The 27786-nt window shown below is 37.7% G+C and overlaps 1 pseudogene; it reads right to left on the bottom strand.

The window, feature by feature from the left end:
- Nucleotides 1–24963: 24963 nt before the first annotated feature.
- On the bottom strand, nt 24964–27402 carry LOC145098724 (U-box domain-containing protein 44-like; annotated as a pseudogene).
- Between the last annotated feature and the right edge of the window lie 384 nt (nt 27403–27786).

Below are 27786 nucleotides of genomic sequence, written 5' to 3'. Positions count from 1 at the left end.
AACTTCCAATTATGAGACAAACTTTAGACAATTATAAACTTATTTAAAAATGCAATTTTCAACACATTCAACTAAGGGTGACAATCATGTTGTGTTCGGGTTGGTAGGACACATGTTGACGGTTTTATGGGTCACAAAAGCTTAATCTGGACACAAATCGTATAAATATTTGTCTCATCTTTCTCAATCCTAACCTAGATTAGCAATAAACAAATCAACTCGCATAACCTTTTAATCATACACGTTCATGGGTCATGCGAAAAAAGATCCAAGTATCACATATTTATTTATTAGTCTTTATTATCTCGTGTGTGTGTGTGTGTATATATATATATATATATATATATATATATATATATATATATATATATATATATATATATATATATATATAGGAAAAGTGAATATACCCTTAAGGGTATATAAGCTTAGGTACCCAAAACCATTATAATACTTCGTTTTGTTTGATATATTCATTATAATGTTCTTAAACTTCAATCCCTAACTTGATTTACTTTCAATAATTTAAAATTTTCAGTGTTATATTCCTCTTACATCACATTTTTTTACTGAACACCTAGTAGACTATATATATTATAGTTGAAATGAAAATTATGTAAGAGGATGATAAATGTGAAATTTATAAAAATCTTGGAAGTAAATCAAGTTAGAAATTGAATTATAAGAACATTGGACAATTACAATGTATATATGATATAAAACGACGTAGTAAAGTGAATGTAGGTACCTAAGCTTATATACCCTTAAGGGTATATTCACGTTTTCCCATATATATATATATATATATATATATATATATATATATATATATATATATATATATATATATATATATATATATATATATATATATAGGTTCATGCGTCAACCCGTGAAATTATTTGTAAACCCAAACACGACCTATATAATAAACATGTTAAAGGGTCAGAAAAAATAAATCCAACTCGTTTATTTTTATGTCTAGTTCATGTTGTGTCAAACCGTTGTTTTTATGTCAGGTTTGTATCGTGTCGTGAGTCGTGACAAGAACTGTCTGATGGGTTTCGAATCTATCACAGATCAGACATTGGGCAGCAGAAACAACAAACAGTTCTGATCTAAGACTCAAAACATAAGATTTAACTTAACAAATATATGCAACTTATAGAACACAATAGAATAAAATCATACATTTGCTTTCTTTGTAGTTTTTTCTTTTGACGAGCCAATTGAATGGACTAGAGAACCCAATGTAAAGTTCCTTTACTGAAATTGCACCCAAGACACAAGATACAAGCAAATTTGTAACACTCTAAATTTTGAACCAAAATTTTCATATTTTAAAACACGTAAAACTCAATGTCACATTTCTTAAAAACCACAAATGTATCACTTGTCAAAACACAAATCAACAAAATAACTGATAGTATCCCAGAATCCTCAAACATAATCTCGAACAAGTGTGTACAATCTAGTCGGCGCCTTCCCGCGATCCTGAGAAGTACCTGAAACACAAATCACACAACACGGTAAGCACGAAGCTTAGTGAGCTCTCCAAAATACCACATACAAAAATAATAATCTCATGGCTATAGCTCGGCATGGACCTCCGGTCATGCGTCCCAGTGAGGACCCTCCGGTCTCACGGCTCGATGTGGACCCTCTGGTCTCACGGCTCAGTGTGGACCCTTCGGTCATGTGTCTTGGTGAGCACCCTCCGGTCTCACAGCTCGGGTTGGAACCTCCAGTCCTGTATCTAAATGAAGACCCTCTGGTCTCACAACTCTGTTTGGAACCTCCGGTCCTAACTCAGTAAAGCACATAATAATATAACATATATCACAAAGACAAAATGCATAATATCACATAACTCAGTATAAGCACATAGGACCCTGCGGTCGATAACTCAAATAAGACCCTCCGGTCACACAATATTACCGCTCAGGTAAGTATAATGAGAAGACTCACCTCGTAAGTAAGCAAGTAGATCTAGTACCCCACGAGTAGTCTAGACTCCGCCTACATGTCATAATCATCTCTAATTAACAGTTAATAATCACAACTCTAAAAAGTTAGGCTAACCCTGTTCCTCACTCTTGGAAAGGGTGGAAGACTATTTTACCCTTCCATAGTCTCCTCACTCTTGTCTTGACCAAACCCTAAAAGTTAACGGAAGTCAACGCTTGAGTCAACAGTCCATCTTGACCCAACTCGTCGAGCGCATCTACACGACTCGTCGAGTTCCTTCGTTTTCTCTGAAGTATCGGGAAAATCCAACTCAACTCGTCGAGTTGTCTCATCAACTCGCTGAGTTGTAGCGCGTCCAGACTATCGGGGAAAACCCTAGCTAACTCGTTGAGTTCGCTCAAGCACTCGTCAAGTCTCTCCAGACCAATTCTCATTCAAACGATTCTAAGCAGAAATAAGGTCCCAAACTCTAGATCTAGCCTCCCAAGGCTGAAATACCACGTAAAGCTGCTTTACGTCCATGCATGGCATCTAGGGCTCGAAATGCCAACACAATCTCTATATAGGGTTTAATGCATAAAAGCTTGTCACTAGCTAGATAAAGCTTGGATCTTCGGGCTCAAGGGACCTCATATTGTCCAGATCTGAAATCTCAATTCCAGAGCAATCTCAACAACTCCATAACTCAAGGAAGGGTGGAAAAAGTCCCTAAACTCCCTAGAAAATGGATCTAACCAAACAATGAGCAATGTGGTAGCTTTTTACCTTCAAACAAAAGCTAGGAAAGAATGAACACTGGATCCAAGAGCTTCCTCTCGTCCCAAGCCTTTTGCTTCTCAGTCTGTTGGATTAGTTTCTAATTCCATAACTATTATTGGTATGTACTTGCCGAGAGTAGCATGGTCCATTTGGGTTGCATATCATCAGAACAATTTGATAGGATGGACTTTTGAGAAGAAGTTATTTATGGTTTATTAATATATTATAAGTTCTAATATATTAATATGAAATCATATTGTTTAATTAGTATTGATCAAGAATTAATTTGGAATTAATTATGTGATAAAAAAGAGACTAATTAAATATAAGGGGTTGATTTGGTAAATCATTCATTCTTACAAAGTGGGCTTATGATCCATAGTTCTTCACGTTAGACTAAACCCATGTGGTAACCCATGGATACTCCATGGAGGTTTTAATCCATGGAGCATGAGGGATATGGAAAGTCATTAGGGTTTACATGGTGTAACCCTAGTTTTCCACACTATATAAGAAACCCTAAGGCTACCAAAATTGGCACCTAAGAGCACTTAAGTGGAGTACTAGAGGGCTAGCCGATTTGTGTGTGTGCAAGGAATATCTTCTCAAGTTATCATTTGTTCTAGATGTGTTGTGATTCCATTTGAGGCATTCATAATATTGGTGTTAAGATCTTAAAGGCTAAAGGTTCAAGGTTTCCAATAAGCTACAAGAAAAGGTATGTTATCTAACTTGTTTTATTACCGAAGTATCAAGTTTTGTATGCTAGTTAGGGTAATACCTTGGAAAGTTCAAGTTTGCATGTATAACAGAGAAAACATAGATCCAAAGTATTTAGGGTTGCATGTACACATTAACAGAGAAAACATAGATCTGGTACATTGGGTGTGAGATGGTCTGGTCCACCACAAAGATCGATAAGACTATTCGTCATGATTTGATAAAGTTTAGTAAATATGGTTATACATACAGGATTAAGTATAATTCTGAAACATTGGAAAAGTTTCAATGTATGGCAGAACGAACGAGAAGAATAAAATTAGGCAGAAAGATAAAAGTTTCTCCAATCAGAAAAGATGGGAGAGTACTTTAGTATCGTGTTTTATGATCATCTTAATATTTATGGAAAAACCATATCACAGTTGATCCTCTAAAGACATCTTAGTGCATTTGTATGGCTAAGAAGAAGAATCGTGAATTGTTGAAATGGTTAAATCAGGAAGATGAGTCATACTTCGTTCCAAAAACAAGTCTTAGAGTCATACTCCAAGATTGTAACTTTGAGTGACATAGTCTTAAGAAATGTTTAAAACACTTATCAAATGTAGAGTAAAAGTTTTCTACTCTTGAACATTTAAAATTGGTAAGTTGTGATGTTTTGGATAAAACAAAGACCAACTAAGGCCAATTGTGTGAAGTGTTTGTCTTGATAAGCATCCGCATTAACTCTTGAATATTTGTTTTGTCAAGGAATGATTCATGACAAGAGAATCTTATATGTCAAGAGGGCAGTGGGAGTCTTAAAGATCTTGAAAGTTTCAAGAACTAATCAAGAATAAAACCTATTGTGTATCACTAGCACACGACTTGGGGTTTATAACCTATCGTGTTGACATATTCTTGTTTCTGTGCCCATTCCAGTTAAAATTGACTATGTATGTGAGTTATATGAGATCTCAGTTGTTTGCATAACTACTTGGAAGCAATAATAGGCCCTTGTGCTGCCAAGTGGAAAGAAATTGAGATTGAACAAGTTCAATCCATATGAGTTTGGATTTGTCACTAACCTTGTCTTGTGATTATGGTTATGACAAATTCACATGGATAGGAACAAATACGCCATAAAATCTAATTGGCATAAGGTTTCTCTCTGACTCATGAAAATGATAATGAGGAAACGCTTTCACTAAGTAGACTTTAAGGAGATAGAATTGTGATATTTGCATTCTCAAATTCAATGATGATTATGGCATCCCTTTTCATAATTTGAATTGTGAGAAATGGCAAAGGGTCTAAACATTTGAGACTTATTGTTGTAAGTTCTAAAATTTTTAAGACACACATGTGAGCTATCTAAGAAAGGTGTATGATTTGAGAAGCCTAGATAAAGTCTTATCGAAGCATCTCGTATCAGAAATCTGAATTTGATAATGAAAGTCAATAAGTATTGATTTCTAGAAGTCCAACTGATTTCTGAATACATGTCAAAGCTAGTGGGAGCATAAGTATTATGCTAGTAAGTTAATAATTATTATGCTAGTGGGAGCATAATTATTATGGTAAGTGTTGCAAGTTAGCAATGTTAATTATAGAAAACAAAAATTTCAATTCGCATTGTTGCAGGGTTTGAAAAGTTGTTTTGCTATAATTAAGGGAGAGAAATTTATACTTTATTTCAAAATCTAAAAGCTTAGATTGTGATTTTAATCAATTTTAGTCAAATATATATGAATCTTATGTTGGAATGGTTCAACATAAGGAAATTATATATATATATATATATATATATATATATATATAGTTTAGATTGAGTTTTTAATCAATTTTAGTCAAATATATATGATTGTTATGTTGGAATGGTTCAACATAAGGAAATTCTATATATGGAAATGTTAATTGCATTCTCAAAATTTGATTATGATTATGACATCCCTTTTCATAGCTCGAATTGTGAGAATATGGCAAATAAAAATATTATAGCAAAAGACTGATTAAGTATTGTGTCTTCATGTTAGACATTATGAATCCCATTGAAATATTGTGTCTTACACTTGCAATAAGGATTTGGAATTTTGAAATGAGCATCATTGAAGTATTTTTCAATTGATCTATTTCACAAATTAAGGACCATATACAAACATCGTGTGCATGCTTGGTGCATGGCATAACTATTGTTTAGACAAACATAGTGTGCATGCTTGGAGCATGGCATAACTATTGTTTTAATTCAAGTATGAAGTTGATTATTAGAAACATTATACAATGAATAATGAGTAATCAATATGGCTCAAAAGTTTTGGGGCCATATAGGATTTGTATTATTATTGTTGTGCTTCACTTTGCATGTTTTGACTTCCCGAACAACTAGGTTATTCAAACCATCCACAGTCGATCATACTTTGGAAGTAGGTATTGAGACAAGACTGTCATGAATGAGTTTGTAGTTTGTCTAGGACAAGCTGGTTGCAATGTTCATGAGTACTCCTGGAATAAGATTTGAGTATTGGATTCAACCCACGCTCATCTGAATCACTTCATGGATTTTATCACGAGTGATTGTGAGACGATAATATCTTATATTGTTGAAACGGAGACATGTGAGTTGTAGTTACAAGTCAGTTGCACATTGACATATGTAAACGCACCAGTAACTTGGATGTTATAAAACATATCGTTGTGTGTAATTTGATGAGTAAGTACAAGAAATCATTTGGGTCGAAGTTTATTCGTTCCTTTTACCCCATGTGGATAAAAGCGATCTCTGTGGGCCCCTCGATGATTTAGTGATGACATCAGGCCTGGACTGATTTGATTTGTTCAATTAGTCGGTCGTCATAAATCGGAATCGGGAAACAACAAATGGACAGAGAGAATGATAATAATCCATGTCTCAGTCCATATGATATCTAGAATGGAGGAATATATGATCCCTTATCTAATGGACACATCATTGACTAGGTCAGAGTTCGACGGTGTCTTGTAAGAGCTGCGATTGCTAGTCGGGTTGGAGTCATGCTTGCAATGATAGTTATTAGAGTTATCCAAGTGGGAGACTGTTGGATTAGTGTCTAAGTCCATAACTATTATTGGTATGTACTTGACCCGAGAGTAGCATGGTGCATTTGGGTTGCATATCATCAGGACAATTTGATATGATGGACTTTTGAGAAGAAGTTATTTATGGTTTATTAATATATTATAAGTTCTAATATATTAATATGAAATCATATTGTTTAATTAGTATTGATCAATAATTAATTTGGAATTAATTATGTGATAAAAAAGAGACTAATTAAATATAAGGGGTTGATTTGGTAAATCATTCATTCTTATAAAGTGGGCTTATGATCCATAGTTCTTCATGTTGGGCTAAACCCATGTGGTAACCCATGGATACTCCATGGAGGTTTTAACCCATGGAGCATGAGGGATATGGAAAGTCATTAGGGTTTACATGGTGTAACCCTAGTTTGCCACACTATATAAGAAACCCTAAGGCTACCAAAATTGGCACTTAAGAGCACTTAAGTGGAATACTAGAGGGCTAGCCGATTTGTATGTGTAAGGAATCTCTTCTCAAGTTATCCTTTGTTCTAGATGTGTTGTGATTCCATTTGAGGCATTCATACTATTGGTTCTAAGCTCTTAAAGGCTAAAGGTTCAAGGTTTCGAACAAGCTACAATAAAAGGTATGTTATCTAACTTGTTTTATTACCCAAGTATCAAGTTTTGTATTGTGACAACCCGAAATTTCCATTTTGTACGAACATTATCTATTCAATAGAAGCTAGACTAGTTTCAATGAATTTCAGACTTTTCCGAATAAGTTTGTGTACAATAGGGTTTACGTTTAAGGAGATATCAGGAGAGTGGATGCTCATAGGTTTGTGAAAGTTGAGTATTTCAAAACTTCATAATATTAGAGTTCAATTCCGGAATAAAAATATTTTATGCCAAAAATATTTCAGGACTATAAATAGATTTCTGAACTAAATTCATTCATTATTCACATTTCCAACTAGAGAAAAGCCATTTTCTCTCTCACGGATCTTCGGTTTTTCATCCCAAATCGTGAGTACACTTCTCTAGTTGTTTTATAATGCATGTTATATGCTTAATAACATAGATTACATGTCAAATATGTGAGATTCGGGAGTTTACCACCCAAGAACGTTCTTGGGGAGTAAACTCCAAAATGAAGCTTAAAGGCTATCTAGTCCCATTTCCTTGTTAGGTAACTAGCTTAGGATAATATGTATGTACATTTGAGACTAGAAAACAATCAAAAACACATAGCTTAGGGTGTTCACGGCCCAATTACTTCTTGGACCGTGAACTCCAAATTCAAGGGCCATAATGTGCCTTAATCATTCCTAAGGCTTTAGACATTAATACCCATTTACTCCTAGCTAATTTGTGGACTTAAAAACATCAAAAGCACCCCTTAAAGGGAGTTTACGGCCAAGAAAATACTCTTAGGCCGTAAACACCAAATAAGGGCACCAAAGTGTGCCTAGGGTCCTCTTTAGCCTCAAACAAATGACTAGAACTTATCCTACTTGTGCTTGGGACTTGAAAGAATAAAAACACCCATCCCATGAGAGTTTACGGCCGTAAACTCTAAGGGATTTGGCCTTGGGGCCGTAAACTCCTCAAAGGAGTATTTCTATGCCCTAAACTACCCAAAGGATTAAACAACCAAGCAAGGCATATTCTAGAAATCAAATAGCACTTCAAAACACCAATTACCACCAAGATTGGAGTTCACGGCCGTAAACTCAAGGGTTTACGAGCGTAAACTCCTTGTGTGGGGTTTATGGAGGAGTAAACACTTATATAAGGCCCTTTGGTACATTAAACCCCTTTAGCCTTGTCCCATAACAACTTAGATGCAACCATTAGGACCTATAACACTTATACAAAGTGTTTACATGTTCCTGGGTGTCCCAACTGATTTCATTAAGTTATTATTTGGCTAATTAGTTATATATATGCTCATTATATGATAAATAGGCTCGTGCGTGTGAACAAGTCTCCGTTTGCCACCTTGCACGGTATCCGATACTTCAATCCAATCCACTCACCGCAAGTGAGTTCATACCCCTTTAATTAACTTTTGAAATACTTTTAAATGTTTTAAATACTTTATGGGGGGGGGGGGATACAAGTTAAATACTTATAGTTATTACATTAATCACATGTGATTAATAACTAGAAAACTAATGATTTTATTACTGTTCAAACTGTTTATCAAACTGCTTTACTTCAAAATGTTATACAAACTCTTTTACTTATCAAATACTTTTATTTAAACTTTGTTTTACTTATTATAAATTGAATGCCCATATATGTATAGATATATAAGAAATGTTTAAAGGGCTTAGGAAGGTCATCCGCCCTATTTCCTTTTTCTCGATTTGGATGTGGTCTGGTGGGATTTCGGGTAGCCGTCCGAAGGTCATTTCAATATTAATTATATATCAAATGTACATATATAGACATAAAAGTACTTCCATATTCATGCGTATTAGTCACATCATTAGTAAGTTACCATCGGGGTAACATAGGATCATACTATTACAATTTCTAGATCAATGAGTCAGTTCATTCATGAGTCAATACTTATTACTATGAGTACATATACAACTATACTAGAAAGAGAACATATACAACTATACTAGAAAGAGAACATATACAACTATATTAGAAAGAGAACATATACAACTATACTAGGACGAGAACATATACAATGATACTAGAACAAGTAAGATTACATTACATATACAACTATACTAGGATGAGAACATATACAACGATACTAGAACAAGTAACATTACATTACATATACATGAATACGTTAACAATTGTGATCCACTGTATCGGAGCATGCCTTAAATGTCATGGCCCGAGTTGTAGCGATAATTCTCTTGGAGGGAGAGCGTGAGTTTGCGTATAGATCTATACTGGATTGACTATCCTACACCTTGCTGCTAGCTACAGCCGGACCTGCAGGTCTGCGGGTGCCAAACGTCATTCCGTTATTACGACCATTCGTATGTCATTGTTACCAGTCGATAGTATGGTGCAATTTATCACATGATACCTTAATATAAATCCGGTTTAAGGTAGTTAGTACAGCAGTAGTTCCTATAATACAACACTACAGTACTATAATGATTTACCCATTACATATATTTAGTGATTATTTCACTTAAACATTAATATACAAACTATATTTTGTTAAATGATAGTTACACTTGGGAAATTACACACTTTTACAACAAACGAGCATACAAAACAGTTAAGCCTTGGTAGAAGGCTACTTTAATAGAAAATATAGGTTTTTCTGAGAGATCCAAGCTTTTACAAACACTTACAAACATTTACTTACATTTTACAAACTTACACTTGAGACATGTTCAAACGTTTAGATAACAAACACCGACACTAAAATACTTATGAACTCACCAGCTTAATGCTGATAAACTCTCTTTCAAAATAACTTGTATTCTCAGGTCATCAGTAGACAGGTACCGAGGCCAGCTTTTGAGAAGATGGAGCGCATCCAAGACTCATCTTATTATTTTGATTTACATTATTTTTTTGGTGTCTATAACTGTTCAGAACACGCTTGTATTAAAATTATATATTTAATGCAATGGATGATGTTGTTTGCTTATTTACTTTTACTGTGTTGTGATACTTTACATGACGTCCTCCGCCCCAGAACGTTTCCGCCGTTCTTGGTTTTGGGGTGTGACAGATTGGTATCAGAGCATTGTTTATAATGAATCAAGTATATCAACCCATAAAAGATATACTAAACTATAAACCCATTAGGGATTAAAGCCCTCTGACCCAGAGTCTATACTTTAAATATTAAAATATTTAATTAAGTATACTAGTCTGCATTCATACTAAAATCAGTTTCACAATGACAAGAACAAAAATATTACGATTGTTAAATATCACAAGTGAGCTTGGGGATGTATGGTCAGTCCTGGGAATGGCATAGCCTGATCAACTATGCTGGTTCGAGGAGTGATTAGCATATGCCCTAGAATGGTTGTGATGTGTTAACAAGTCTAAAAACTTACCAACAATACCACAAGAAGATCAGTAGAACTTAAACTTAAAATACTATAGGTGTATTTTGTGCTACTAGCTACATGTATACTATATTCTTATACCTCTCTTCTCTCGTAGATTTAAATGGCTGGATTCCATCATGGCGACCCGTACTTTCCAAATGAAGGCAATGCCGGGTGGATTGAAGAAGAGCCTGAAGATGAGCATCCAATCCCTTTGGATGATCACCTCGCAGAAGGCTTTTCTGATGGATCTGACTCCGAGCCCGAAGTCAACAACCTACCGCTAGTAGGTCAAGCCCTGAACAACAACCCCGACCAGCTTTTCCAGGTCCTACTCCCTTGTGGGCAACCAACTTGAATCGCTGGAGTGATGAACAGGGTCAACCCTTACCTTACTTTGGGGACCGAAGCATTTACAACGTCAGTGAAGGTGGTTCTGCTAACCGGGCTCTGCCCGTCATTATCCGTAGAATAGCTCGTAAAGTTGAGCAAGGTCGAGCAGCCATCGACCGGGTCATGGAGATTGATGCCAACTCTGGTGTCAACACAGTCCGCATCCGCCGTCTTGAAGAAGACATGGAACAGACCCAGAGAACCAATGAGACCCTGCAACAACAGCTGGCTGCCTCCAGAGCTGAAGTCTTGGAGCTTCGAGCCCGTCAGAGGGCTCAGGAGAGACATCTTCAAGAGGTGTTTCGTCAAGTGTCAGACCTCAGAACTCGCCCGAGGAATTCCCATCGCCGTTAGATGATGTCTAGTACATCTTTGTCTTTTGGTTAAGGAATAGCCTTTAACATATGTGCTCTAAGTAGCACTTGTCTGTAAAATATTCCTAACTTTCAGTACTCTAATTAGGAATCTAAGAACTTTCAAACTTTTCCGTATGGTATGATGTAAGACCTACTGTTAGGTCGATTTTTCCCTGAACTTATTACATCGGTAATACCAGTTTTATTGACATCTATCTAATCTGTGGGAAAATCTGTACATTTGTGTTTTCCTACTAATATTCCTTGTTATGATCTCAAACACTCATTCAACTGTTGGGCTATGGTTAGTTAGTCCATGTGTCACTCTCACCTTACTTACAAATTGATTCTTACCACTTTTTCTTATCTTTATAAACTTATAGATGAAAGATGCCTCCTCGCAAATCTCCCCGGAATAACCCTGCACCTCCACCGCCTCCTCCGCCTCCGGTCATCGATACTGCAGCTCTGAATGTTGTCGTAGCTGCAGTAGTGGCAACTGCCATGGCTCAGTATCACTCATCTGATGCCAGCAGAGGTGGAACCCCTGTTGAATCAATTCTCGTTGAAACCCCTGTGCGCTCGAGAGAGTGCTCCTACAAGGATTTCACCAATTGCAAGCCGAAGTCTTTCCATGGCACCGGCGGAGTCATTGCCCTCTCGCAATGGTTCGAGAAGACTGAACCAGTCTTCGAAATCTGTTCATGCCCTGCTGCGAGCAAAGTCAAATATGCCGCATGCACCTTTGAGGGAAAGGCCCTGACGTGGTGGAACGGCCACGTTAAAGCTTTAACCCTCGTCGTAGCCAACGACATGGGTTGGGATATGATGAAAGACCTCATGATTGAGGAGTACTGCCCGAGGGGCGAAATCCAGAAATTGGAGCGGGAACTTTGGAACCTGACTATGAAGGGCACCAACGTGGTCGCTTATACTGCCCGATTCAGCGAACTGGTCGCCCTCTGCCCCAATATGGTTCCCACTGAGGGGAAAAAAATCGAAAGGTACATATGGGGGCTAGTGCCTCCGTATCAGGGGAATGTCCTATCATCAAACTCCGCTACCTTCGACAGTGCCAAGCGACTGGCACAACGACTCATTGACCATGGAGTCAAAACCCCTGCAACAACAACCCTAGCCATCCCAGAACCTTCCAAACCCGCTGACACTAAGCGGAAGCTCTGGGACGAAAAGAAGAAGCAGCGAGCTGCCAAAAAGCAGCAAATTGTGGTAGTGCATGCCGTGGTAACCCCTGCTGTTGCTTCTGCTCCGGTGAAGCAGTATGCTGGAAGTTTGCCTAAGTGCAACAAATGCAACTTCCACCACAACGACCCCTGCCGTGAAATGCAGTGCTCTAACTGCAGCAGGAAAGGACACACCGTCCGTTTCTGTAAATTCCCGGCGAGACCGATCACCCAAGTCCCCGGCTCTGGCGCGAGCCCGACCTGCTACGGATGTGGCAAAGCAGGCCACTATAAGAGGGACTGCCCTAAAGCGAAGAATGATGGAGGAGCAGGGAGGGTACTAGCAATAGGCCACGGGGAAGCAGTTGCTGACCCGACAGTGGTGACTGGTACGTTCCTCCTCGATAACTCCTATGCATGCATTCTGTTCGATAGTGGTGCGGAGCGAAGCTTCGTAAACCATAAATTTGCTCGCATGCTTAAGCAACAACCACACACACTTAAGGAACAATTCACCGTAGAAATGGCTAATGGAAAAACTGAAAGTACGAATAGCATATACTTAGGTTGTACCCTAACTCTAGATAACCATTCATTCCCAATCGACCTCATGCCGGTCTCAATAAAAACCTTCGACGTTATCATCGGCATGGATTGGTTAAGTCTTCATCGCGCTGACATTATGTGCTACGAGAAAGCAGTCCGTCTAAACCTTCTGTCTAATGAAACTCTTATCGTCTACGGCGACAAACCCGGTGCAAGTCTTCGTATTATATCAAGTATTCAAGCACATAAGTATCTGCGTAAAGAATACCATGCATTCCTTGCTCACGTCGTCGATACGAGCCTCGAAACGAAAGAACTAAAGAACATCCCAGTAGTGAGCGACTTCCTCGACATTTTCCCTGAAGAGCTACCTGGATTACCTCCGCAACGACAGGTCGAGTTCATAATCGACTTAGTCCCAGGAGCTACCCCAATAGCAAAGTCGCCCTACCGATTAGCACCAGCTGAGATGCAGGAACTCTCTGGTCAACTTAACGAACTGCTCAGCAAGGGCTTTATAAGACCAAGTTTCTCACCTTGGGGAGCACCGGTCTTGTTCGTTAAGAAGAAGGACGGATCATTTTGTATGTGTATCGACTACAGAGAACTCAACAAACTGACGGTCAAGAATCGTTACCCTCTGCCTCGCATAGACGATCTATTTGACCAACTGCAAGGGGCAAACTATTTTTCCAAAATTGATCTAAGATCCGGATATCACCAGTTACGAGTACTAGAGGAGGATGTGCCGAAGACAGCCTTCCGAACTCGTTACGGACACTACGAGTTCGTGGTGATGCCATTCGGATTGACCAATGCGCCCGCAGTCTTCATGGATCTGATGAATAGAGTATGCCGACCTTACTTGGATCAGTTCGTTATCATTTTCATTGACGACATCCTGATCTACTCCTGATGTAAGAAAGAGCATGGCGATCACCTGCGACAAGTTCTAGGGACATTACAAAAGGAGAAACTTTATGCGAAGTCTCGAAATGTGAATTTTGGATCCGAAGAGTCGAATTCTTAGGACACGTGGTAAGCGAAGAGGGAATCCACGTGGACCCATCCAAAATTAAAGCCATTGAGAACTGGTCAGCACCGAAGACGCCTACATAAATTCGTCAATTTCCAGGTCTCGCTGGCTACTACTGCAGGTGCATATAGAACTTCTCCTGAATAGCGAAACCCCTTACAACCCTGACCCAGAAAGGCGTGGCCTTTGACTGGGAAGAGAAACAAGAGAGAGCGTTCCAAACGCTCAAGCGAGCCTTATGCACCGTACCAATACTATCCCTCCCCGAAGGGATAGAAGACTTCGTAGTCTATTGCGATGCATCGAATCAAGGGCTCGGGTGTGTTCTAATGCAGAGAGGTAAGGTCATCGCCTACGCCTCCAGACAGTTGAAGACACACGAAGTTAACTACACGACCCACGATCTTGAACTAGGAGCAGTGGTGTTTGCTCTGAAGATCTGGAGACATTACTTGTACGGAACGAAAAGCACTATCTTTACCGACCACAAGAGTTTACAACACATTTTCGATCAGAAGGAGCTCAACATGAGACAACGACGGTGGGTCGAGCTACTCAGTGACTACGAATGCGATATTCGTTACCATCCGGTTAAAGCCAACGTAGTAGCAGATGCCCTAAGTCGGAAGGAATATTCTGGTCGCAGAGTCAAGTCATTGTCAATAACCATCCATTCACACTTGTCTAAGCAAATTCAGGCGGCCCAACTGGAAGCCATGAAACCTGAAAATGTGATGAGTGAATCCCTTATAGGAATGGTCAAAAATTTAGAAGCCAAGGGTGACGGAGCCTTATTTTTCATGAACCGGATCTGGACACCGAAACATGGTGGTTTCCGAGACTTGGTCATGACCGAGGCCCACAACACTCGGTATTCCGTCCACCCAGGTTCAGATAAGATGTATCTGGATCTTAAAAAGCTATACTGGTGGCCTAATATGAAAGCAGAGATTGCTACCTTCGTAAGTAAATGCCTTACTTGCGCAAAGGTTAAGGTCGAGTACCAGAAGCCCTCCGGTTTACTGCAACAACCAGAGATTCTAGAATGGAAGTGGGAGCGAATCACTATGGATTTCATAACCAAGTTGCCCAAGACAACGGGTGGACTTGATACCATATGGGTCGTCGTCGATAGATTGACCAAGTCTGCACACTTCCTGCCTATCAAAGAAACTGACAAGATGGAGAAACTTACGAGAACATACATTAGGGAAATCGTACGGCTACATGGTGTACCTATGTCCATTATCTTTGATAGAGATAGTAGGTTCACCTCAAGATTCTGGCAATCACTACATCATTCCCTAGGAACAAGGCTGGACATGAGCACAGCCTACCATCCACAGACCGACGGACAAAGTGAGAGGACCATCCAAACACTGGAAGATATGTTGAGAGCCTGTGTGATTGACTTTGGAAAGGCATGGGATACTCATTTACCCCTTGTCGAGTTTTCCTATAATAATAGTTATCACACGAGCATCAAGGCTGCTCCATTTGAAGCCCTCTACGGCCGAAAGTGCAGATCCCCTCTGTGCTGGGCTGAGGTGGGTGATACCCAATTAGCCATGGGACAAGCTTCCGACAGTACTCTCACCGGTCCGGAGATCATTCGGGAAACGACAGAGAAAATCCTTCAGATTCGAGAACGATTGAAAGCCTCTAGAGACCGACAGAAGAGCTACGCTGATAAGCGAAGAAAACCTTTGGAATTTCAGGTGGGAGACCGAGTCCTTCTCAAAGTCTCACCCTGGAAGGCCTTGATACGCTTCGGAAAGCGTGGGAAGCTTAATCCGAGGTACATAGGGCCTTTCGAGATTCTTGCAAGAGTCGGCCCCGTACCTTACAAACTCGACCTACCCGACGCACTTCGTAACGTACATTCTACATTCCATGTATCTAACTTGAAAAAGTGTCTGTCCGATGTGACTCTTGTAATCCCACTCGACGAGATCGAGATCAACGAGAGCCTCAACTTCGTGGAAGAACCGGTAGAGATCATGGACTATGAGGTCAAGCAGACGAAGCAAAGCCGTATCCTGATCGTGAAGGTTCGCTGGAACGCCAAGCGAGGACCGGAATTCACTTGGGAACGCGAGGATCAGATGAAACTGAAATACCCTTGTCTTTTCGCTTAGTTGTTTGTAACTTCTTAATTGCTTAAATTCTAATTTCGGGACGAAATTCCTTCTAATGGGGGGATGATGTGACAACCCGAAATTTCCATTTTGTACGAACATTATCTATTCAATAGAAGCTAGACCAGTTTCAATGAATTTCAGACTTTTCCGAATAAGTTTATGTACAATAGGGTTTACGTTTAAGGAGATATCAGGAGAGTGGATGCTCATGGGTTTGTGAAACTTGAGTATTTCAAAACTTCATAATATTAGAGTTCAATTCCGGAATAAAAATATTTTCTGCCAAAAATATTTTAGGACTATAAATAGATTTCTGAACTAAATTCATTCATTATTCACATTTCCAACTAGAGAAAAACCATTTTCTCTCTCACGGATCTTCGGGTTTTCATCCCAAATCATGAGTACACTTCTCTAGTTGTTTTATAATGCTTGTTATATGCTTAATAACATAGATTAATGTCAAATATGTGAGATTCAGGAGTTTACCGCCCAAGAACGTTCTTGGGGAGTAAACTCCAAAATGAAGCTTAAAGGCTATCTAGTCCCATTTCCTTGTTAGGTAACTAGCTTAGGATAATATGTATGTACATTTGAGACTAGAAAACAATCAAAAACACATAGCTTAGGGTGTTCACGGCCCAAGAACTTCTTGGACCGTGAACTCCAAATTCAAGGGCCATAATGTGCCCTAGGGGTGTTCACGGTCCGGTTATTTAGGTTTTTAGCTCAAACCGAAGCCAAACCGTTAGTTACGGTTTTTATCAAGCGAAAACCAAAGCCGAACCGTTTAAAAATTAAAACCGAACAAAACCAAACCATTACTAACGGTTTGGTTCCGGTTTGGTTTCACGGTTTGGGGCTTTTTAGACCTATTTTAATCGAGTCCATTAAATTGTTGAAAAAAAACAGCAATATTATTTCAACAAAAAATCTGCCAAATATTGTTAAAAAACTGCAATATTAATGCTGTCAAAATAGTATAAATTCTGTCAAATATTGTAACAAAAAGTTGAAATATTAAAGTTGTCAAAACTACCAAAACAATAAATAACAAAAAATAAATAAAAATACTAAATATTGTTCTGTTAGATCAAGCATCGGACGTTAGTGAGTTACTTGCCTAGATTTGATACTTTTTTTTTTCAATTGGTGCTTCATGTACTAGTTAGAAATTAGGATCTGACTTATTTCCCTAAATTGGATACTTTTTTTTCAATTAGGTTTTATGTACCGGTTAGAAATTAGGATTGTGCTGGACTCTAGAGTAGTAAGATATTGTGGGTTTTAATTTTACTACGTAATATCTATAAATTAAAATTAGTATGTAATACAACAAAATACAATTATATATATATATATATATATATATATATATATATATATATATATATATATATATATAAACTCTACGGTCCGGTTCGGTTTTTATACGGTTTGAAAATCTTAAAAACCGTAAGCCAAACCGTTCACTACGGTTTGAAAATTTCAAAACCGCAATCCAAACCGTACAAAAAAATATAAACCGTAAAACCAAACCGATGACCGGTTTGGCCGGTTTCACGGTTTCAAACCGAACTGCGATCACCCCTAATGTGCCCTAATCACTCCTAAGGCTTTAGACATTAATACCCATTTACTCCTAGCTAATTTGTGGACTTAAAAACATCAAAAGCACCCCTTAAAGGGAGTTTATGGCCAAGGAAATACTCTTAGGCCGTAAACACTAAATAAGGGCACCAAAGTGTGCCTAGGGTCCTCTTTAGCCTCAAACAAATGACTAGAACTTATCCTACTTGCGCTTGGGACTTGAAAGAATAAAAACACCCATCCCATGAGAGTTTACGGCCGTAAACTCTAACAGATTTGGCCTTGGGGCCGTAAACTCCTCAAAGGAGTATTTATATGCCGTAAACTACCCAAAGGATTAAACAACCAAGCAAGGCATATTCTAGAAATCAAATAGCACTTCAAAACACCAATTACCACCAAGATTGGAGTTCACGGCCGTAAACTCAAGGGTTTACGACCGTAAACTCCTTGTGTGGGGTTTATGGAGGAGTAAACACTTATATAAGGCCCTTTTGTACATTAAACCCCTTTAGCCTTGTCCCATAACAACTTAGATGCAACCATTAGGACCTATAACACTTATACAAAGTTTTTACATGTTCCTGGGTGTCCCAAATTATTTCATTAAGTTATTATTTGGCTAATTAGTTATATACATGCTCATTATATGATAACTAGGCTCGTGCGTGTGAACAAGTCTCCGTTTGCCACCTAGCACGGTATCCGATACTTCAATCCAATCCACTCACCGCAAGTGAGTTCATACCCCCTTAATTAACCTTTGAAATACTTTTAAATGTTTTAAATACTTTATGGGGGGATACAAGTTAAATACTTATAGTTATTACATCAATCACATGTGATTAATAACTAGAAAACCAATGATTTTATTACTGTTCAAACTGTTTATCAAACTGCTTTACTTCAAAATGTTTTACAAACTCTTTTACTTATCAAATACTTTTATTTAAACTTTGTTTTACTTCTTATAAATTGCATGCCCATATATGTATAGATATATAAGAAATGTTTAAAGGGCTTAGGAAGGTCATCCGCCCTATTTCCTTTTTCTCGATTTGGATGTGGTCTGGTGGGATTTCGGGTAGCCGTCCGAAGGTCGTTTCAATATTAATTATATATCAAATGTACATATATAGACATAAAAGTACTTCCATATTCATGCGTATTAGTCACATCATTAGTAAGTTACCATCGGGGTAACACAGGATCATACTATTACAATTTCTAGATCAATGAGTCAGTTCATTCATGAGTCAATACTTATTACTATTAGTACATATACAACTATACTAGAAATAGAACATTTGGGTTGACCCGAGAGTAGCATGGTCCATTTGGGTTGCATATCATCAGGACAATTTGATATGATGGACTTTTGAGAAGAAGTTATTTATGGTTTATTAATATATTATAAGTTCTAATATATTAATATGAAATCATATTGTTTAATTAGTATTGATCAATAATTAATTTGGAATTAATTATGTGATAAAAAAGAGACTAATTAAATATAAGGGGTTGATTTGGTAAATCATTCATTCTGATAAAGTGGGCTTATGATCCATAGTTCTTCATGTTGGGCTAAACCCATGTGGTAACCCATGGATACTCCGTGGAGGTTTTAACCCATGGAGCATGAGGGATATGGAAAGTCATTAGGGTTTACATGGTGTAACCCTAGTTTGCCACACTATATAAGAAACCCTAAGGCTACCAAAATTGGCACCCAAGAGCACTTAAGTGGAATACTAGAGGGCTAGCCGATTTGTATGTGTAAGGAATCTCTTCTCAAGTTATCCTTTGTTCTAGATGTGTTGTGATTCCATTTGAGGCATTCATACTATTGGTTCTAAGCTCTTAAAGGCTAAAGGTTCAAGGTTTCGAACAAGCTACAATAAAAGGTATGTTATCTAACTAGTTTTATTACCCAAGTATCAAGTTTTGTATTGTGACAACCCGGAATTTCCATTTTGTACGAACATTATCTATTCAATAGAAGCTAGACCAGTTTCAATGAATTTCAGACTTTTCCGATTAAGTTTGTGTACAATAGGGTTTACGTTTAAGGAGATATCAGGAGAGTGGATGCTCATGGGTTTGTGAAACTTGAGTATTTCAAAACTTCATAATATTAGAGTTCAATTCCGGAATAAAAATATTTTCTGCCAAAAATATTTCAGGACTATAAATAGATTTCTGAACTAAATTCATTCATTATTCACATTTCCAACTAGAGAAAAGCCATTTTCTCTCTCACGGATCTTCGGGTTTTCATCCCAAATCGTGAGTACACTTCTCTAGTTGTTTTCTAATGATTGTTATATGCTTAATAACATAGATTACATGTCAAATATGTGAGATTCGGGAGTTTACCGCCCAAGAACGTTCTTGGGGAGTAAACTCCAAAATGAAGCTTAAAGGCTATCTAGTCCCATTTCCTTGTTAGGTAACTAACTTAGGATAATATGTATGTACATTTGAGACTAGAAAACAATCAAAAACACATAGCTTAGGGTGTTCACGGCCCAATAACTTCTTGGACCGTGAACTCCAAATTCAAGGGCCATAATGTGCCCTAATCACTCCTAAGGCTTTAGACATTAATACCCATTTACTCCTAGCTAATTTGTGGACTTAAAAACATCAAAAGCACCCCTTAAAGGGAGTTTATGGCCAAGGAAATACTCTTAGGCCGTAAACACTAAATAAGGGCACCAAAGTGTGCCTAGGGTCCTCTTTAGCCTCAAACAAATGACTAGAACTTATCCTACTTGTGCTTGGGACTTGAAAGAATAAAAACACCCATCCCATGAGAGTTTACGGCCGTAAACTCTAACAGATTTGGCCTTGGGGCCGTAAACTCCTCAAAGGAGTATTTATATGCCCTAAACTACCCAAAGGATTAAACAACCAAGCAAGGCATATTCTAGAAATCAAATAGCACTTCAAAACACCAATTACCACCAAGATTGGAGTTCACGGCCGTAAACTCAAGGGTTTACGACCGTAAACTCCTTGTGTGGGGTTTATGGAGGAGTAAACACTTATATAAGGCCCTTTTGTACATTAAACCCCTTTAGCCTTGTCCCATAACAACTTAGATGCAACCATTAGGACCTATAACACTTATACAAAGTGTTTACATGTTACTGGGTGTCCCAACTTATTTCATTAAGTTATTATTTGGCTAATTAGTTATATGCATGCTCATTAAATGATAACTAGGCTCGTGCGTGTGAACAAGTCTCCGTTTGCCACCTAGCACGGTATCCGATACTTCAATCCAATCCACTCACCGCAAGTGAGTTCATACCCCCTTAATTAACCTTTGAAATACTTTTAAATGTTTTAAATACTTTATGGGGGGATACAAGTTAAATACTTATAGTTATTACATCAATCACATGTGATTAATAACTAGAAAACCAATGATTTTATTACTGTTCAAACTGTTTATCAAACTGCTTTACTTCAAAATGTTTTACAAACTCTTTTACTTATCAAATACTTTTATTTAAACTTTGTTTTACTTCTTATAAATTGCATGCCCATATATGTATAGATATATAAGAAATGTTTAAAGGGCTTAGGAAGGTCATTCGCCCTATTTCCTTTTTCTCGATTTGGATGTGGTCTGGTGGGATTTCGGGTAGCCGTCCGAAGGTCGTTTCAATATTAATTATATATCACATGTACATATATAGACATAAAAGTACTTCCATATTCATGCATATTAGTCACATCATTAGTAAGTTACCATCAGGGTAACACAGGATCTTATTATTACAATTTCTAGATCAATGAGTCAATACTTGTTACTATGAGTACATATACAACTATACTAGAAAGAGAACATATACAACTATACTAGAAAGAGAACATATACAACTATATTAGAAAGAGAACATATACAACTATACTAGAAAGAGAACATATACAACTATACTAGGACGAGAACATATACAACGATACTAGAACAAGTACATTACATTACATATACATGAATACGTTAACAATTTTGATCCACTGTATCGGAGCATGCCTTAAATGTCATGGCCCGAGTTGTAGCCAGAATTCTCTTGGAGGGAGAGCGTGAGTTTGCGTATAGATCTATATTGGATTGACTATCCTACACCTTGCTGCTAGCTACAGCCGGACCTACAGGTCTGTGGGTGCCAAACGTCATTCCGTTATTACGACCATTCGTATGTCGTTGTTACCAGTTGATAGTATGGTGCAATTTATCACATGATACCTTAATATAAATCCGGTTTAAGGTAGTTAGTACAACAGTAGTTCCTATAATACAACACTACAGTACTATAATGATTTACCCATTACATATATTTAGTGATTATTTCACTTAAACATTAATGTACAAACTATATTTTGTTAAATGATAGTTACACTTGGGAAATTACACACTTTTACAACAAACGAGCATACAAAACAGTTAAGCCTTGGTAGAAGGCTACTTTAATAGAAAATATAGGTTTTTCTGAGAGATTCAAACTTTTACAAACACTTACAAACATTTACTTACATTTTACAAACTTACACTTGAGACATGTTCAAATGTTTTGATAACAAACACTGACACTAAAATACTTATGAACTCACCAGCTTAATGCTGATAAACTCTCTTTCAAAATAACTTGTATTCTCAGGTCATCAGTAGACAGGTACCGAGGCCAACTTTTGAGAAGATGGAGCGCATCCAAGGCTTATCTTATTATTTTGATTTACATTATTTTTTTGGTGTCTATAACTGTTCAGAACACGCTTGTATTAAAATTATATATTTAATGCAATAGATGATGTTGTTTGCTTATTTACTTTTACCGCGTTGTGATATACTTTACATGACGTCCTCCGCCCCAGAACGTTTCCGCCGTTCTTGGTTTTGGGGTGTGACATGTATGCTAGTTAGGGTAATACCTTGGAAAGTTCAAGTTTGCATGTATAATAGAGAAAACATAGATTCAAGGTATTTAGGGTTGCATGTACACCTTAGGAGTGTTAGAATGCTCAAAACCCTACACAATCTTCCTCCAAAAATGCACTAAAATATGCGATATTAGCCTCTCTTTCTCTCACACAAGGATATAGATCGATTAGGGGTTCTCTCAGAGTGTTAAGATGATAAGGGAGGCAAAAATGAAGGCTTAAGGTCCTTTAAATAGGAGAGAAACCCTGAAAATTAGGGTTTTCTCACTCAGCACCTACTCGTCAAGTTGGGGTCCTCCAACTCGTCGAGTAGACTCTAAAAATCATATGGCCATTAACTCCTCTGCTCGGCAAGTTGGGCCATCCAAATCATCAATGCTCTAACATTATGAAAGTAAATTAACTAAATATTATACCTAGGAGTCAGGATGTTACAAAATCTAAGCAACCCTCGAACTATAAGCTTAAAAAATCGCTTGAATCCGTGGTTGACTACGACGTGCTAAACAATCTGTCACGCCATGGGAACTGCATTTCATAAATTTTTAGGTTTTGAGGATTCCAAACTTTTAAGACTAAGAGGTATTTTTTTCATGAATCAAAACTGAATTTGAAGTCCTCTATTTAAGGGGAGGTGATTTAAAACCCTAAAGATAATTATCAAACTTAATTATAATTATCTATAGAATTCAAATCATTCTGGAATATTCCATATTCCTTTATTTACTCTTAATTAATTAACAAAATAAGTCCCTAAAATAAATATATTTTCAAATCTACTTTATTTTCTTTTTGTGTGTAACCCAAAAAGACACTGCTATTTATAGTAATATTATTGGGCTTGTTATGACTATGGGCACTAATCTCCATCATCTCCCACTTGCACTTAGGCATCAACAATTTATCGGTCAAATACTTACTAGAGATAGTGAGTAGTAGTCCAATGCAACTACTGTATTTATATGAACTTTGCTATAAAATAGCCTAAAATTGATAACTTTAAATTCCTTTGATCCTCTTGATATCTTATTATGAAGTATAGACATGGATCTAGGGTCAATCTCATGGTTCATGATTATATTTCCTGATACCGACTTGCGGTGACATTCGAACTAACTGTCAAATCTAACCAACTCAGTCTCAGCTTGGCCAAGCATTAGTCCTTAACACTAAATCAAAGAGGGGCCCAGAGATATCTACTTCTCCATTTCTACCAGAATGTTCAAATAAAATTTGACTACATAGGCTAGTGTTATTCCTCATGTAATATCTAATTAACCCCTGTATGGCTGCTAGTTACGAACAACGTTAGGGAAAAGCCAAGACACATCCACTACTAGAAAATAGACCTTTAATGACACGCTTTTTATGACACGCACTGATTAATGATACGCAACAAGGCGTGCTCTAAAAATAATGTCAGATCTTTAGAAATTTCAAGAATTTAGGATGAGCATTTTTGCGTACCCTAAAATTAGTGTCCAATAAAAAATAAATTACAAAGACGGAGGGCGCTTATCTTAAATGTGCGCCCTCTACAAATGTCACTTTATAATTTTTTACTTAAACACGCGTTTTTAAAGCGGGAAATGAAATCCTTAAAATTTCTAAAATTTTGAAGTACCCCGCTTTCGACTCTCTTCTGTAGATCTCCCTTCATTCTCTCCCCCTTCTCTCTGCAAACCCTAAGGCATTCCATTGCCACCACCAAACCCTAAAAACTCTCCTTATATTAGGGATAAACCACCCTGATTAAAGGAAAAATATCATATCAAGGGTTAATCTCAATATTACCGACAATAACTTTTTGGAGTCTAAAAGCCCTAATATCATGTCAAACTATGGTTTATGTACAATCAGAGCTTGATGCTAAGGAAAAAGAAAGCGACCCAGCCTACCACGAAACCTAAATCTAGGAATGAAGCTATGGAGGAGAAAGGGTTTGCTCTTCTTTCGATTAGCTCAAATATGGTTCAGGGGTTTAATTCATCCGATTGGCTCAAAAAAACCCTAGAGAAATCTAAAACATCATCAACAATAAACCGACATCTTCTGCTAAACCTCACATACGAAGCTTCGATGGTTCCCGATTAGCTCTATTGAAAACCTCGATATGTCCACGTTATCATTATTTGATGATGATGGTTCCCGATCGCTTGTGAAATTGAAGCTTCGAGAGAATCCATTTGATGGATAAGAAGAGGCGAAGACATGGATCAAGGTATGCTTCTACATCACAAGTGATTCACATCTGTGGTTATTTTTCCTAAAATTCTCAATTCTTCTGCTCTTTTCAATAGCAGGGGAATCGATTGCACAAATTCCAGAGTGAACAGTACATCCAAGCTGCGGTGACGCCAAACAACAGCTAAATAAACTTGATTTCGGCTCCACGGGTCGGGTCAAGCTGCTCGAGCTCTCGGAGAACTGCCGGAGTGAAACTGATACGTTCCGTTTAGTCAAAGATCTTCCAGGAATGTGTACGAGCATAGTGATAATCCCGGTTTCCGCTACTTTTATTTTTGCAGATCTGGATTTGATGAAACGGTGAATCGACAAAGAGCTCCGGAAGCACTTTCGATCATGATTTCCGGTTTCTGAAATCGATTGGTGAGGATGGAAACGATCAATTCGAGTGCTATGGCATAGAGAATCCATCGTGTCATTTGAGGGTTTTTTGGAAGGTTAGAGATGATTTCCATTGAAGCGACGCCTTCTTCAACTTTATCGGAAGCTGTTATGATTCTCAACAAAGTCTCCACACATTTAGGCCCAATGTGTTCCTGAAATGTCTCGTCATTCTCACTCCCGTCTTTTATCAAACCACAGAACAGCTTCACGACGATCGGACGGCTGGGTTTTCGTGCTCGCATAACTGAACCAATACTTGAACCGAAGAGATCTGATGATGAAATTGAACGTAAATAAGCACCGATTGACGATGTAATCAAAGGAGATAAACAGAAAATTGGAAAACTCACCTTCCGTAAAGTTTTCCTGATGTTTGAACCTGGAGGAGATTGAGAAACTACAAGGAAAGTTCGAAGAATACTTTGTTGAACATTTGGTCCGTTTAATGAGATGAGAGAGAATAATTTAAAAACATCTTCTTCCGATTCCAGAAATGGAATCTCCTGTTGATCTAGTTCACCGGAAGTTAACGATAACGCTAGATTCATAATTGTGGCTACGACCTTTTCAACCACAATCGGCATTGATAAGCTTTCATGGAAGAGTATTCCAAACAAGAGATCCACTGCACCTTGTTTGATCATTTTTAATCCATTTTGTGGCACACCTGAGCATTTTTCCAGGGCTAAAATGGCAGCCTTCTTCATCTCTATATTAACGTGAGAAAGCATAGCAACAAGTGACTCTACTGCTCCGCTTTCACAAACTGTAAGTTTTCCATGATCTGTCCTATCAACTTCTGATAATGTCTCCGCCATTTCCCGTTGAACAGTTTCAGACCCTGTGTTGATTCGTTTTTTCATCATCAATTTCTATTGAACATTAATTACAGACATTATTGTTTACCTGAAGAAAGAAGGTGAAGTAGAGGTTCAAAATAATTAGCGCTGGCCATTTGCACGATATTTTGAGGAAGAAAAGAGTAATTATCCAAGAGTTTTTTGGCATCAGTGGCAGCTTGAGGATCATCGCTACCAGATATGGTAACAAGAAGAAGTATGCAACCTTGACTACTCCCAATTATGTTTCTTGCCACCTCATTTTCTGATAATTCCATGAGCAATTGCAATGCCAACTTACTTTCTTTGATCTTTCGTGCTAGAGAACACACAATCAATTTGATGCCATCATGCGTTTTCGCTATGGTTCCCTGTAAGTTACCAATCAAAGATTATCAACTTTTAATTCTTTAGAGGTGTTTTGATGTGATTCTAAATTGATTCATACCTTCCTGTCATCGTTGTTGGTTGCAAGGATGCGAAGAATAACGAGAACATGCGATCTAACTTTAAAATTCTTGGTAGAAAGAATCGAAACAAGAACAGGCAAGTAGTCTTCCATCATCAGCCATTCTTGATAAAGCTCTCTTTCCAAACACAAAACTCGAAGCTTCCCTAACGACACTATCACTTCTTCCTCCTCATTAGAAAGAATCTACGACTTCATAGAACCAATAAAAATCATCGTGTTTCTATCTCTCCACTCTTCCATCGATTGACGAAGCGTCTTATTAGTCCTCAAACCCGATGCTTTCAACGACGTCTTCGTAATTGAACAACCATTATTCCCTTCCGCCAACCACTTCTCAATCGCGTACCTCTCAAAGCTATGCCCTGACGGCGTTTCCACCGGATCTTCCATCACGTCGCCGGTGATTGGACAGTAAAACGATTGAAGTGGTTCTAACGGTTGCCGTCCTAACGAGTTTCTCTTACTAAAATACTTCTTTTTTTATATTCACTTTTTTTTTCTTTTAATTATTTCATACAGTTTATTGTTGGTTTATCTAAACTAACTTCGGGCTCAATGTAATTGCCTTATAAAATTCTCATTTAATTTTAGTTATGTAATAATAACAACTTATAAATTTACTAGTTTCAACAGGGAGGAGTTCGATTGAGGATGAGAATCTGTGGTCAGATTATATGTTTTGTGAACTGTCACTTTGCTGCACATCTGGATGTTGTTAACAGGCATAATGACTGCACATTGAGTTCATGATACTCCTTTCTGAGTTATGCATAACATATAAAAAATGAGGAATATCAAAACTGTATCCATGGCAGGTACTTCTCTAGTCTTTTTAACTATTTGTATTTTCTAGTTTCTTTAACTTTTAAATTGGTTTTATTTTGTTAATTGAGGTTCTGTTTTTCCAGGTGGACTGCCTTCAGGTGGATGGGGTGCTAAATCTTTTCTACTTAATCACTTTTTCTTAACCATTTGTCTTTTCTGGCATAGTGCTGGGAAAAGTTTTGTTACAGAAATCTTGATGTTACGTAGAGTGTTTTCAATAAGAAAAGTGGCAACTCTTGTTCTTCCCTATGTGTCCATTTGTACAGAGAACGTCCGGGTATTTTT

The sequence above is a fragment of the Lactuca serriola genome, chromosome 4 (genome assembly GCF_051521515.1).
Source record: "Lactuca serriola cultivar US96UC23 chromosome 4, Lser_US96UC23_V15, whole genome shotgun sequence".
Lineage (NCBI taxonomy): Eukaryota > Viridiplantae > Streptophyta > Magnoliopsida > Asterales > Asteraceae > Lactuca > Lactuca serriola.
Note: the sequence above shows the minus strand (reverse complement) of the source record. Positions and strands in the feature narration are given on the sequence as shown.